The sequence below is a fragment of the Aegilops tauschii genome, chromosome 5 (genome assembly GCF_002575655.3).
Source record: "Aegilops tauschii subsp. strangulata cultivar AL8/78 chromosome 5, Aet v6.0, whole genome shotgun sequence".
NCBI classification, from domain to species: domain Eukaryota; kingdom Viridiplantae; phylum Streptophyta; class Magnoliopsida; order Poales; family Poaceae; genus Aegilops; species Aegilops tauschii.
The window spans coordinates 7,574,222-7,590,401 of NC_053039.3; the positions used below are offsets into that span (position 1 = coordinate 7,574,222).

At 37.6% G+C, this 16,180-nt stretch overlaps 3 long non-coding RNA genes across 3 annotated transcripts; all 3 read right to left on the minus strand.

The window, feature by feature from the left end:
- Positions 1 to 419: 419 nt before the first annotated feature.
- On the minus strand, positions 420 to 1,171 carry LOC120963779 (uncharacterized). The gene is made up of 2 exons (XR_005755494.3): positions 883 to 1,171; positions 420 to 785 (listed from the first exon to the last, which is right to left on the minus strand). It is a non-coding gene; the product is annotated as an uncharacterized lncRNA (long non-coding RNA).
- Positions 1,172 to 9,746: 8,575 nt separating this feature from the next.
- LOC120963780 (uncharacterized) lies at positions 9,747 to 12,140 on the minus strand. Its single transcript, XR_005755495.3, has 2 exons — positions 10,269 to 12,140; positions 9,747 to 10,163 (listed from the first exon to the last, which is right to left on the minus strand). It is a non-coding gene; the product is annotated as an uncharacterized lncRNA (long non-coding RNA).
- Positions 12,141 to 15,140: 3,000 nt separating this feature from the next.
- LOC120963781 (uncharacterized) lies at positions 15,141 to 15,754 on the minus strand. Its single transcript, XR_005755496.3, has 2 exons — positions 15,600 to 15,754; positions 15,141 to 15,499 (listed from the first exon to the last, which is right to left on the minus strand). It is a non-coding gene; the product is annotated as an uncharacterized lncRNA (long non-coding RNA).
- Between the last annotated feature and the right edge of the window lie 426 nt (positions 15,755 to 16,180).

Genomic DNA, 16,180 nt, shown 5'->3' on the forward strand with positions numbered 1-16,180 from the left:
CAAACCCTAGCTTATCCAACTCAACTTTCTTTAAGATTTGTGTGCAAAAGAAGTAGTGTTAAAACCAAACACCATGCTCTTGAACGTGAGAAGTCAATAGTCAATTTACCTATGGATACTAAATCTATCTACACCATGCTTGATCTATAAAGTTGATAATACTTACTAAACATATTTTAAATTACAATGTTTGGTGCTTGACAGTCTGTTAGAAAATTGTTGTTCACCCATCCATTGCAACAAAAGGTATGTGAATGATGTTAATGCAATAACGAGAGAGAGAGAGAGAGAGAGAGAGAGAGAGAGACTAAAGTCCATTTTTTCTGCATGACCATCATAGGTCCACGATCAGTAACGAAGAGACAATGAAAATATGGATAGAAATAAGTATTTAGCATGTAAATGGTAGGTGACAAATCTTGCCACAAAACGCGCAAGCAACCCACTACTTTTATTAAATATTAAAATAACACAGCTGATTTATAAAACATAAAAAAAATTATGATCTCATCCACACATCATTATTTTGAGAACCATAAGGTAGAGATTTATCCACCCAAAACAGGGGAGATAACAAAACTATTGTGTTGTTGTTGCTGCTGGTGTGCAATTAATCTTGCAGGGACAGTTGATGAAGCATTCTCCAAGATTTGGCCAGCACAAGTTATCTATTTTACAGCAGAATTCCCGTCCTGGGAGCTGGTGCCCATCTTTATAACAAGGGGGTCTGGTTACATGGCTTACTTTGCTTATCATATTACTCCCCTTGTCGTTTATGATTCCACCTAATTAACATAAAATAAAGAATAGACTTATCATCTCATCATATAAACAATAAAATTCCACAACCTATATCCTCCCAAAAATTGAGTTGTTAATTACCATATGTGCCTCCAAGACAAGTCAAACACACCACAAGAAGAGAAAAAAGTAGCACAACTCCTTGCACATTGTTCCTCATGTACTTGGTCATCATCACCAAGGAACAGAGGCTATTAATGGTTCGTACTCTTGTAAGTGGGGTTGATGAGTGTATGACCGTGAAGTGCTTGCTCCTTGAATGGTTCATATATATAGGAAAAGCTTCTTCGTGTTGATGCGTGAAGTTACTGAAAATATTAATGCTTGGAGTTATGACTAGTCTGAATGTCCAATTTTAGTTTCACTTCTAAAGATGCATGGTTCCTTCCTAATTTTTTTTAAAAAAAATTGATGCTTTGTTATATGGCGTAAGTTACTTTAGCGCCCTTCTAGAATTGACCACTTGTTTTTAGGGGTATAATTGACAACTTATAATGGGTAGCTAAAAACTGGTGCATGGCAATATTATGCTTAAGGCATTGATAATAATTGGTATAATATCAATAATTCCTATATATATGATGCCTTATCTGTATAATTATTAATTTCTCCCTTGGTATAAGAGAACAAAATTTAAAATCCGCCAAGAATGGTCCACTTAACAGTGGACTTGTTTTTTTTTCATGTAAGCAACTGTTCTCAAGTATATCAACAATTTCCAAATATTTTTTTTATTTTTATCGCATGAACATGCATTAATTATGGAATGACCATTTTATAAGTATAAGATGATGATTTAGTGTCATATACATGAATAGTTTATATCGAGGTACTTGAGCATTTTTTATTTTCCTATACACAGTTTTTTCTCCAATATTAAGTCGGTTTTGATTTTTTTAAATAGATTAGTTTCCCCAAAACTTTCTTTTATTAGAATAGTGAAAATTCCGCGCTGGCCCGGCTAGGGTAAATTTCGTTAGGTGGAGCTTCCCGATTCTTGGGACTCCCTATACGTTGCTCCTTGCGGCTAACAACCTCCTCTTCGCACAGCGCGCGCCCGACTAGGCCGGCACATCGACACCACGAGTGGACACCAGGGAGCGGGAGAGTAGGCGCTGGCCTGATCCACTTTGGCGATAGTTTTTAAATTTTGAAAATGAACAAGCATTGAATAGTGCAACGATATTTTGATTTTTTTTCTAAAAGACATTTTTTGGAATTTAATATATTTGTCGAAAATTCTGAACATTATTTGCAAACTATGACCTTTTCTTGGAAAACCAACAATTTATGAAAAATGCGATAGTTTATAATTTGTAGAACGTTTTATAAAAAATCTGATTTCTTTGATAACACAAACACCTTTTGAAATTCCAAACAAAATATGAGAATGGGAATATTTTTTGAAAACTTGAACATTTTTTAAATTTAAATTTGAAGTGAAATTTCCAAACATTTTCAAAAAGGAGACTTTTTGAAAAAGAAAATAAGAAAAATAAAACAAGAAAAGAAACAAAGATAAAAATAAAAAGAATCCAAAGAAAACCGGTAAAAGAAACATAAGGAAAAAAGAACAAACAAAAACACTAGTAAAAATCGGATCAGAACCTTCTGGAAGGTTCCCAAAATCGGCAAAAGCCCGAAGGAACATTCTGGAACGTTCATACAACCAGAGTGGCGTGGCTAAAATGGGTCGGCTCTCCCCAAGCACTAGTGTTAGTTCTCTGTACAAGCCCCGGCAATTTGACGTTGAATGCTAAAATAGGGTTTACGCCAATTCTCCAAAAAATGTGCACTTTTTTTGAATATTTTGAATATTTTTTAAAAATGAACATTCTTGTAAAAATACGAACAATGTTTAGAATTTTGTACATTCTTTCAAAAAACAAACACTTTTTTAAATTCTAATCATTTTTTGAAAATTATAACAATGTTTTGGTAAACCAACAATTTATGAAAAGTGCAAATAGTTTTTAAATTTGTTGAATTTTTTTAAAATAGTGTTTTTTCCATGCAGAATTTTTTTGAAATTCTAGACAAAATTAGTAAATGGGAATATTTTTTGATAAATCCTGGATTCTTTTTTGAAAACTCATACAATTTGAAAATTGCAAACAAATTTTGAAATTTCTGAACATTTTTAAAAATGAGACTTCTCGAAAAATAAAACAAGAAAAAGAGAAAACCAAAAGGAACCGAAGAAAACCGGTAGAAGAAATAGAAGGAAAAAGAACAAACGAAGACACCAGGAAAGTCGGGTCGAAACCTTCTGAAAGGTTCACAAAATCGGTAGAAGCCGGGGGGGGGGGGGGGGGGCAGCGGCCCCGCTCCCCTGGCCTCAACACAGCTTTGCGGTTGTGCACTATCTCTTTGATCGACATTTAGTGGGTGGAAGAATTTGGCGATTTGCAATCTGTTTGACCGGCACTTTAGAGAGAGCTAATCGCCAAATCCTTCCGGCCGCGTCTCTCCTCCTTGTGCTCACTGGTGGGTTCCCGGCTGCGTCTGCTACCCCCAGTGCATCGACATGTTCCGCGCATCGCCCCTCCCACCCGCTGCAACCATCTTCTCCCCTGCGGCGACAACAAGTGTTGTGTTCGCCGGCAGAGAAGAAGATATGTAACTGTAGAGAGAGAGAGAGAGAGAGAGAGAGAGAGAGAGAGAGAGAGAGAGAGAGAGAGAGAGAGAGAGAGAGAGAGAACACAATGTTGTAACAGAATTCTACTAGTTACATGTCAGCATTTTGACAAACTTGATCAAATGACTGAAATGCTTCAGAAGCAATTCCTCATGCACAAATGTTTATTATGCATCAAATCAACACCAAACAACATTGCTGACGTCTAGTTGAGCTCTAAATCGGGAATAAAATCAAGAAATATGGTGAGCAGTATTTCTCTGGACACAAAGAAATTTCGTGCCAACAGCATTGCATAGTGCATACCACATATATTGTAATGTTGCTCTTAATAACCTCCTCCAAGTGAAGTTGTGCTTTCCCACCGTCAGTGCCAGCTTCCTGTAAGAGAAAGATCGCAATAGATTTGGAAACGCAATGCACATAGTATTTTTGTACATTAATAATAAAAACATTTCCAACAGAAACAACTGCAATTGAAAGTACCAACCTTCAATATGGCAATTGTGAAATCATACTACCTCCGTCCAGAATTTTCATCACGTCATGAGTGGCAAGCTTGCCAGCCTCAAGGCGCTCGTCTGGAACCTGAGCCTCCCAAGTAGTACTGATGAGCTTGAAGAGATAGGACCCATAGATGGGGACCTTCCTGTCATTCTTAAAGGAGCGATCGACGCAAGCCCTTCCAATTCCATCACGGCAATCAGGCAGGCACAGATATTCGAGCCCTAAGCTGCCGACGCCCGATGTTCGTACTGGTACTGCATGCCGCCGACGCCCGATGTTCGTACTGATACTGCCGCCGACGCCCTCCTTTGTCCTGGTAATTTCCATCCTAATTAACTGTTGATTTCAGTTCCTACGGCCCCCATCTGTAATTCTATATAGGCAATTAGGAACACGTCTAATCTAGTTCTCCACTGGTTTCAATTCTAGGGACCCGATCTGTAATTTTGTGCAGGCACATGCACTAACGCTCATCACCCAATCGCTCATCAGGTATCATATTGTCGTTCCTTTCTTGCAAAAAAAATAAATATATATTCGTTCCTTGATGCATCTGCCGGCACCGTGCAACAATTGATGCAACATTTTTTTTTCAGCATTGTGTTTTAAATTGGTAAAATCACAACGAGACACAGGACGTATGCATCGGGTAGCGATAATAGGAATAGTAAGAAGACCGTCGATAAATTGGTACAACCACAACACGGAGATATGCACAAATTTCTCAAGAGTAATAATGGTGCTTGCATTGCTTCGATAAACTAAGATGATTAGTTGGAGATGGTTGCCATAGAGGAAGAGCAGTAACTTATTGGGAATTCAGAATATGATCAACGAGAAGAAAATGTTGACACCAAAATCGGCCGTAAGTGGCTCCGAGAATGTAGGTAATTCATGCACATGCACAATCTCCTAGTGTTGATGAATAACCTATTTACACTCCTGATATTTATGATCCAAGAATTAAGATCATCTTGATAATAAACCAAGAGACATTTTAGTTGAGAAAGGGCCTATGAAAGAGGAAAAAAAATGGAATACCATGTAGATGAAGAGCAACATGATAGAAAGTGGCTAGTTTATTCAAAAGATGTCGACAAAGTATTTTACTTCTATTGTAAGGTCATCTGTTGTAAAAAAGGTCATCTGTTGTAATGTCTGCTATGGAGATTTTCAAGCATGGCAGAGAAGTTGATTGCTATCTTAATATCTCCATTCCTTATCGCATCTTATTTACTATGCCCGTAACTGTCGCTTCAGCCGAAAGAAACTTTTTGAAGTTTAAATTATTGAAGAATTATTTGAGGTCAACAATGACTCAGCAAAGGTTAAATGGCTTGGCTATGTTACGCATCGAGAATAAATTATTGGATGACATTGACCTTGACCCCATCATAAGTGACGTGACTTTGCATCGAAGAATGTTAGAAGAAAATTTTAAGGAAATCGTATGTATAAATTATTTGATTCGCATACTGATTCATTTAAGTGCTATTGATAATATTTCATATATACATATTTCATTGTTATTATTATGATGCCTATATTAAGGGCCCCGAGTTTTAGTTTCACCCCGGGCCCCCAAAATCTCAGGACCGGCCCTGCTCCTTTTTTCACGTGAAGGACTCGCTCCCGGAATAACAAACGAATCCATCGCTGGGTGGGCGATCGGCCAACTGCTTTCTCCGCTCGCGCGTCTACGTACAAGACTAAAGCCCAGCGCCCAACGCTTTCATTTTTTCCTAACGTAGGCCCATAGCTTACCTAGGCCTAGTTGTTGCATACCTGCTGGGCGGGGGCCCCTGGATCTTGGGGGCCCGGAGCGGCCGCCCCCCTGCACCCCCTCAGGGCCGGCCCTGGTCATTCACAGCAGCAAGGAGCTCAGACAACATCACACGTGAAACGTCCAACTCACTAGTCGTGTTCTTCTCCTTCTGGCACATCAGCAGCATGTCAACGAGATAGGAGTGCACCACACCCTGGTCTCCCACTCGAGGGAAAAAGTCTGCCTGAAGATGTGGTGCATGATGTCCAGGAAGGAAGTCAACTCTCTAATCTATGTTCTTGTCGTCTTCCTGATACGCATATACTTGTACAACTTGGACTTGTGAGTAGCGGTCGCTGCCTTGTGAGGGCGGAGACCAAGTGATTTATGCGGGCCATCATCTCCATAGCCAAGCAAGTTCACGAATTCCTTCCAATTTGCATGCATAATTTTCCCATGTGTCATCCATGTTAGAGTCCTTGCCTCATCCCTGCCAAAGTGAACCGTGGCAAAGAATTGAGCCACAAGCTCTGGGTCAAATTCATTGTTGAATTTCATAATCTTGACGATATCGAACTGATGGCGAAGAGCAAGAGCCTCTCCAAAGTACGATGGCTCCTTCTCCATGTGATATGTACCGATGGACTTGGTTTGCAAAGGAAATTCTTCTTCGTCTTCAGCACATCGTGAAAGATAAAAGTCTACTCTCGAGTCCAGAAGGGACGCTTCACCAAAGATGGGTCTCTGACGGAACTCTGAGAACTCCTTGGAGTTCATATCAGCAACAGACTTGGCCTTCTCCTTTTCCTTTCTGGTAACTGACTTCGTGCTTGTTGATGGAGAGCCTCCCGGTAATGGCTTCCCCTCCAACAGAACTTTGGAACAGGGCTTAGCAGGGATCTCTTTGGAACAGAGGCTTGTAGCGGTGACAAAATTCTTCTAGAGGTACGACAGATGGTTTCTAATGAAGAAGCTCCATATATTGGGCTGGACCACTTATGACAGTGATGAAGCGGCACGTAGACGCGCCCTAGACAGCGCACCCTTTTCCCTTGGGTAGACTTTCTATGTGGCGGGACCCTTTAAGCTCTCGAGCGAAAACTCCCTCCCGGTTTTTGAGAAGCTTCTAGAAGTTATAGGCATGCTTTTTTCTGCCATTTATTACTCGGTGTGTGTTTTCTCACCCTGTTTTAACTTTATTTTTCCAAAAATAATGAACATTTTCAAAATTATTATTTAAAAAATATAAATTTTCCAAAATACATGAAAATCTTACAAATTTTTTTTAAAAAAATATCGTGTAATTTACCCACATTTTATTTACTTTTTAAAGTTCATAAGCTTTCCTAAATTCTTCAATTTTTTAGAACTTCATAAAATTTTAAAGTTCTTGAACATTTAGAAAGTTCATGAACATCTTTAAAATTCTAGCAAATTTTTTATTTCATTGATCTTTTAAAATTTGTCAGAAAATTGATAGTTGATTTTTAAAACGAGGTGTTGGTGTTTTTATAGAAGAACCAGAAAAAAAAGGCGAGTGTACAGTAGCCAGACGAGAAACCGAGCGTGTGTAAAACGCTAAACTACGCTGCCCCAACAGAATGTGCTTGTGAGCGTTGATGCGCCAACCAGCGCCATAAGCATGGTAGAGGAGAGCTCCTGCAATTTGTTGCATCAAATAGGTGGGAATACACACATAGGGACACGTGCTGGTCGGCCCATTCATGTCATACTGTACAACCCCGGTAGCGACCAATATTTTTTTCGGTGTTTTACACTTCCAAACGGTTTTTTCATTTCAATTGGGGGTTTTCGTTGTCGTATTTTGAAAAACATTAGAAAAGCTTATTTATTAAAAGTTCAGCATTGAATTTTGCTAATAATTTTGAAAAATCTGAACATTTTTTAAACATGAATGTTTTTCATATCTGACCATTTTTCATTTTTCAAACGTTTTTTCAAAATACGAATATTTTTTAACAACGCAAAAAATTATGAAAAAAATTAACAGGAACAATTTTAAAATTATCCATTTTTTAAAAAAAATATTCAAATATTTAACAAACGTGAATTGTTTTGAACATTTTGTGAAAACCCCTGAAAAGGAAAAAAGAAAACAAAAAAGTAAAACCAGCAAAAGACTAAAGAACATGAATTCTTAATGCCTCATAATAATGCACGACTATTTTTTATGCATTACTCATCAAATCAAAAATGCCTTTCATACATGTGTGCCTCTGTATTGTGGCCTAGGGATCCCTCATCATGCAGGAAGCCGGCCTGGTAGGCCGACCAGGGTCTCCTATGGTCGGCTTCTCCAGGGCCATCACCCCGGCCCATGGATCCATTTAGAGAAAGGCCTGGAGGATTTGGAGCGGGTGACAGGGCGACCGGCGTCCATGAGGACTCCAACGATCAACTACGATAGTTTAATCCTAGACCCCGATCCCTATATATGTTGCGACTAGATTAGTAAATAGACGCAGAACCTTAGAGCTATTGCTCAATCCATCAATCACTGTAATGCCTATACACAAGCAACATACATGAGTAGGCGGTAGGATTTTACCTCATCCGTGAGGGTCTGAAACTGAATAACCCCCTTCTTATTTCCCATTTGGTTTAATCGTCCGGCCAGAATACCTTATTAAGTGATCTGCCGAAAATAACTCCACCACTTCATAAATGGGCTAGGGCCGGGTAACACTTTTTTCTCCCTTTTTATTTTTTTTCTACTTCTGTCTATATTTAAAAATATTGTAAATACATATATCTTGAAATATTCTTCATCAATTATTAATAACATTCACCGTGCTTGAAAAAATGGTGATGAAATGTAAATATTTGTTCGCACACATATCATTCAAAAGAATATTTGTATCATTTTCAAAATGTTCGCATGTTTAAAAAAATGTGTGATTTTTCTAAAAATGTTTATTAAAAATATAAAAAATGTCAGTGTAATTTGTAAAAAAAATATACCATTCATAAAAATGTTGGCTCTTTAAAAATGTTCAAACATTTGAATTTAATGTTAGTGGTATTTTTACTAATGCAATAGAAAAAAATTGACAATTTTTTAAAACGTTTATAACATATAAAATGTTTGTAAAATTTCCAAATATGTTCATAAACACTTACAAATATTTTGCACTTTTACGAATATGTTGATGTCTTAATTGTGTTGAAAACTATCTATGAAATTTACAAAAATGTTCCTAATGGAAATGCTATTGCAAAAATTTATGAATAGGAAATGTGTATAAAATTTACAAAATGTTCCTAATAGAAATGTTTTCACAACTTTTTGAAACTTCAGAAGTTGGTTTCTATTTTTTTTTTTCAAAATTTTGAGCTCCATGGAGCTCGAGATCCAAAAATCCACTCTCTACCAACTATATGCATGTGTCTTGTAGCAAGCCGTGAGCCGAGGGTTGCTACATGATCAATTGCTGACTGGTGTTTGACATCTCTCTCTCTACATTGCGTATCCTTTCACACTTGAATTTTAAGATGCACGGAATGTGCTTTCCTTGTTATTGCCTCATCATTACAGCATGGAATCAAAGCAAAACTGATATTACTAAAAATAAATATACTAAACTAAAAACAAAGAAAACTTTTTCGCATGATTCAAATGAAAAATCTTTCTCAACGATTCCTATTCTACTAACAAGAGTAGACATGCAAAATATATTTGATACCGAAGAGAAATCCGTTCCAGCTATCTATGTCCTTAACATGCCCATTGGACTGGATGGCGAAAGTGAAGGTGCACGCCTAGCTGTCTTGCTGATAATACTTACTAAACATATTTTAAATTACAATGTTTGGTGCTTCACAGCCTGTTATGAAACTATTGTTCACCCATCCAATGCAACAAAAAATATGTGAATGATAATAACGCAATAACGAGTAGAGAGAGAGAGAGAGAGAGAGAGAGAGAGAGAGAGAGAGAGAGAGAGATTAAAGTCCATTTTTCCCGATGTCCAACATAGGTCCACGATCAGTACACCTAGGAGGAGACAATCGACATATGGAAAGAAAATAAATATTTAATATGTAAATGATAGGTGACAAATCTAGCAACAAAACTGTGCAAACAACCCATTGGCTAGTGTTATTGAATATTAAAATAACATAGTTGATTTCTAAAACATACAAAATTTATGATCTCATCAGCATATAATTATTTTGAGAACCACAAGGTTGGGATTTATCCACCCAAAATAGGGGTGATAACGAAACTATTGTGTTGCTGCTGCTGCTGGTGTGCAATTAATCTTGCAGGGACAGTTGATGAAGCATTCTCCGAGATTTGGCCAGCACAAGTTATCTATTTTACAGCAGAATTCCCTCCTGGGAGTTGGTGCCCATCTTTATAACAAGGGGGTCTCGTTACATGGCTTACTTTCCTCATCATGTTGCTCCCCTTGTCATTTATGATTTCGCCTAATTAACATAAAATAAAGAATACACTTATCATCTCATCATATAAACAAATAAAAGTCCACAATCTCAACCCCCCCCCCCCATAAAAATCGAGTTGTTAATTACCATATGTGCCTCCAAGACAAGTCAAACACACCACAAGAAGAAAAGAAAGTAGCACAAGTCCTTGCACATTGTTCCTCATGTACTTGGTCATCATCACCGGGGAACAGAGGCTATTAATGGGTGGTACTCTTGTAAGTGGAGTTGATGAGTGTATGACTGTGAAATGCTTGCTCCATGAATGGTTCATATATATATAGTGAAAGCTTCTCCACATTGATTCGTGAAGTTGAAGAAAATATTAATGCTTGGAGTTATGGCTTGTCGGAATGTCCAATTTTAGTTTCACTTCTAAAGATTCATGGTTCTTTCTAAAGTTTTTTTTTTCAAATTGATGCTTTGTCATATCGTGCAAGTTACTTTAATGCCCCATCTAGAATTGATCGCTTATTGTTTCCGAGGGGTAGAATTGACCTATTATAATTGGTAGCAAAAAACTGGTGCATGTTAATATTATATTTAAGGCATTGATAACAATTGGTATAGTATCAATAATTCCTATATATATGATGCCTTATCTGTATAATTATTAATTTCTGTCTTGGTATAAGAGAACAAAATTTAAAATTCACCAAGACTCATCCACTTAACATTGGACTTGCTTTTTAAATGTATATAAGAAACTGTTCTGAAGTATATCAACAATTTACATGTACATTTTTTTACTTTTTTCGCATGAACATAGATTAATTATGGGATGACCATTTTATAAATATAAGTTGACGATATATTGTCATATACATGAACATTTTATATCGAGGTACTTGAGCATTTTTTTCATTTTTCTATACACAAATATTTCTCCAATATTAAGTCGATTTTGATTTTTTAAATAGATTAGATTCCCCGAAACTGTCTTTATTAGAATAGTAAAAATATCGCGTTGGCTCGGCTAGGGCAAATTTCGTTAGGCGGAGCTTCCCAATTCTCAGGACTCCATGTATGCTCCTCCTTGCGGCTAACAACCTCCCCTTCGCACAACGCGCGCCTGACAGGCACGGCCCATTGACGATAAGACTGGACATCAATGAGCGGGAGAGTAGGCACTGACTCAACCCACTGTAGCGTCATTTTTTAATTTTTGAAAAATTTCTTTGGAAATTGAAGAAGCATTGATTAATGTGAACATATTTTAAAAACTTTTGAACGTTTACAAAAATTTAAAATTTCTTAAAACCCCCATTATTTTTGGAATTTCATACATTCTTATAAAAAAATGCGCACTTTTGAAAATCTCGACATTTGGTGTAAACTATAACCTTTTCTTTGGAAACCAACAATTAATGAAAAACGTGATAGTTTTATAATTTGTACAACATTTTTTGAAATTATGAATTTTTAGAAAAAACAATTTTTGAAATTCCGAACACAACATGAGAATGGGAACATTTTTTGAAAACTAGAACATTTTGAAAATTTCAAAAAAAATTGAAATGTCCGAACATTTTCAAAAAGGAGACTTTTTGAAAAAGAAAATAAGAAAAATATACAAGATAAAACAAAGATAAAAAAGAACCCAAAGGAAACCGGTAAAAGAAATAGAAGGAAAAAAGAACAAACGAAAATACGAGTAAAAATCATATCAGAACCTTTTGGAAGGTTCGCAAAATCGGTAAAAGCCCGGAAGGAATATTCTGGAAGTTCGTAAAACTAGAGCGGCGCGGCCAAAATGGCTCGGCCGTTCCCGAGCGCTAGAGTCAGTTCTGTGTGCAAGCCCCCGCAATTTGACGTTAAATGCTCAGATAGGGTTTCCACCATTTCTCTTGTTTCTTGTTGCCTCATATGAGTTTGTTGTTGTTTGGTTCATATCTGGGTCGAAGCCCCAATCACACCCCACCCACCGTTTTATGCCCTTACACGAGTGGCCTTCCTAGAGAAGTCATGGAGTCAGTGTCGACGCCTTCCCTCACCCCCGTACGAGCCCCTTACGATTGACGCTCTTGGCCGCAATCACGTTTCCCTTCCACCTCACCGTGTTCCTGCAAATTGTCCAAGTGTTTTGGGGTATATACTCCTTGGAGCTTTCTGGCATCAAGATTAGTTAGACCCCACCTCAACTGGAATAACTTTGCTGAGAAGAGTCTGGATATAGTGAGACCTCTGGTTTGAAATTGATAAGTTGCCACCAAGCCAAGCCGTCCAAGTTTAATCTATGCACATCAACTCATTACTTACTCAACTTATTTCCTTACATATCAATGTATGACCCAGCTTTAGCATCGAGATGCCAAAAAGGCAAAGAGGGACTAAACGGCCCAAGGTGGTAGCCCTAGTCCTCCTCCTCCATGGACTCCCCCGAGTCGTTGTCACTGTCCTCCTGGTGCTCCTCGTGAATGTCCTCATCTCGCCATCGGCACCATGGAAACCAGACGTAGTAGCGTTGGAGTCATCTAAGTCGGTCCACTTGTTGATCTGCCCAATCCACCTATCCTCTGAGGTCATCTTATTCTCAGAGACACTCTGCACCTCAATCTCAAGCTTCCAATAATCATGGTGACTTGGCACTGCCGGGCAATCTTCTCAGCCACATGTGCCTTGTACATATTCTTCTGAGTATCCACCTGAATGCAGAAAAGCTTCCTCATCTTCTTCTTGAGTTTGATGTCCCAAGTAGGCTGATCCGAGGGTGGTACATAGTCAGGCTCCTCAGATCCACCAGACTTTGCTCTTGGGATATTGATCTCTGGTGCATCTGGCACAACTCCCCAGTTCTCCTTCTGCCTGAGCTTCATCACATCATGAGTGGCAAGCTTGCCAGTCTCTAGGCGCTCATCTGGAACCTGAGCCGCTGAACTAGTAGTGATGAGCTTGAAGAGATAGAACCCATAGATGGGAACCTTCCTATCATACGTAGCAGTAGTGAGCTCATACCACATCACATGTCAAACGTCCAGCATGCTAGTCTTGCTCTTTGCTACTTGTGAGTTGCGTTGGGATTTCCCCGAAGAGGAGAGGATGATGCAGTATAGTAGAGATAATTATTTCCCTCAGTTAAGAACATAGATTATCAATCTAGTAGGAGAACCACACAAGACCTCGTGAACAACACCTACACACAAAAGAACAAATACTTGCACCCAACACAAAGAAGGGGTTGTCAATCCCTTGGCGGTTAATTGCAAGGATCAAGTCTGATAATGATAGATAGATAAACAAAAACACAAAATAAAATTAAGGTGAATAAATTGAAACAATGTATTTTTGGATTTTAATATATGATAAAAATAGATCCCGATCCCTAAGTATGTTGCGGTAGATTACTAAATAGACACAGAACCTTAGAGCTATTGCTCAATCCATCAATCATTGTAACGCCTATACACAAGCAATATACATGAGCACGGGGTAGGATTTTACCTCATGCGTGAGGGTATGAAAATGGATAAACCCCTTCTTACTCCCCATTTGGTTTAATCGTCTGGCCAGAATACCTTATCAAGTGATCTGCCGAAAATAACACCACCACCTCATAAATGGGCTAGGGCCAGGTAAGACATTTTTCTCCCTTTTCGTTATTTTGTTTCTACTTCCATCTATTTTTAAAATATTTTAAATACATATATTTTGGAATATTCTTCATCAATTATTAATACATTCACCGTGCTTGGAAAAATGGTCATGAAATGTAATTATTTGTTTTCACAATTTGATAAATTCTTCATATCATTCAAAAGAATATTTGTATCATTTTCAAAAATGTTCGCATGTTTAAAAAAATGTGTGATTTAAAAAATATATTTATTAATATATATATATATATATATATATATATATATATATATATATATATATAAGTCAGTGTAATTTGTAAAAAAACATACCATTCAAAAATCCACTCTCTACCAACTATATGCATGTGTCTTGTAGCAAGCGGTGAGCCGAGGGTTGCTACATGATCAATTGCTGACTGGGTAGCTCACGAGTGTTTGACATCTCTCTCTATATTGGGTATCCTTTCACACTTAAATTTTAAGATGCACGGAATGTGCTTTCCTTGTTGTTGCCTCAGCATTACAACATGGAATCAAAGCAAAACTAATATTACTGCCCTTAAAAAATGTCTCGTTATCTATGTTCTTAACATGCCCATTGGACTGCATGGCGAAAGTGAAGGTGTGCGCCTAGCTGGTGGTGGAGCAGACACACTCATCTATGACCTCCAATCTAAGTATGACATTTACTCTGTAGCGAGTCCATGGTGCATGTGGGTTGGAACGCTGCTTAGCAAATGTAGACTTAATTTGCAGGCAAGCCAACATGAAATCTGTAGGCCCATGTGAGTTCCATCATAATCGCGGTCAGTTCAACTCTGATTCGAATCCTAATAAAAAAGTTGGATCAGCGGTCCTGGATGGATATGTCCATCACTAGACATCACAACAGTTGATAGCGTCGATATGACTTGTAGCTACAGGACACCGACACCCCTCACTTCCTCTACATACACTAAACAAACCCTAGCTTATCCAACTCAATTTGCTTTATGGTTTGTGTGCAAAATAAGAAGTGTTAAAACCAAACACCATGCTCTTGAACCTAAGAAACCAATAGTCAATTTACCTATGGATATTAAATATATATACCATGCTTGATCTGTCTTGCTGATAATACTTACTAAACATATTTTAAATTACAATGTTTGGTGCTTCACAGCCTGTTATCAAACTATTGTTCACCCATCCAATGCAACAAAAAGTATGTGAATGATAATAACGCAATAATGAGTAGAGAGAGAGAGAGAGAGATTAATGTCCATTTTTTTTCCGATGTCCAACATAGGTCCACGATCAGTACACATAGGAGGAGACAATCAAAATATGGACAGAAAATAAATATTTAATATGTAAATGGTAGGTGACAAATCTAGCCACAAAATTGTACAAACAACACTTTGGCTAGTTTTATTGAATATTAAAATAACATAGTTGATTTATAAAACATACAAAATTTATGATCTCATCAGCACATAATTATTTTGAGAACCATAAGGTTGGGATTTATCCACCCAAAATAGGGGTGATAACGAAACTATTGTGTTGCTGCTGCTGGTGGTGTGCAATTAATCTTGCAGGGACAGTTGATGAAGCATTCTCCGAGATTTGGCCAGCACAAGTTATCTATTTTACAGCAGAATTCCCGTCCTGGGAGCTGGTGCCCATCTTTATAACAAGGGGGTCTCGTTACATGGCTTACTTTCCTCATCATGTTGCTCCCCTTGTCATTTATGATTTCGCCTAATTAACATAAAATAAAGAATACACTTATCATCTCATCATATAAACAAATAAAAGTACACAATCTCAACCCCCCCATAAAAATCGAGTTGTTAATTACCATATGTGCCTCCAAGACAAGTCAAACACACCACAAGAAGAAAAGAAAGTAGCACAAGTCCTTGCACATTGTTCCTCATGTACTTGGTCATCATCACCGGGGAACAGAGGCTATTAATGGGTGGTACTCTTGTAAGTGGAGTTGATGAGTGTATGACCGTGAAATGCTTGCTCCATGAATGGTTCATATATATATATATATATAGTGAAAGCTTCTCCACATTGATGTGTGAAGTTGAAGAAAATATTAATGCTTGGAGTTATGGCTTGTCGGAATGTCCAACTTTAGTTTCACTTCTAAAGATTCATGGTTCCTTCTAAAGTTTTTTTTTCAAATTGATGCTTTGTCATATCGTGTAAGTTACTTTAATGCCCCATCTAGAATAGATCGCTTATTATTTCCGAGGGGTAGAATTGACCTATTATAATGGATAGCAAAAAACTGGTGCATGTTAATATTATAGTTAAGGCATTGTTGATAATTTGTATAGTATCAATAATTCCTATATATATGATGCCTTATCTGTATAATTATTAATTTCTCTCTTGGTATAAGAGAACAAAATTTAAAATTCACCAAGA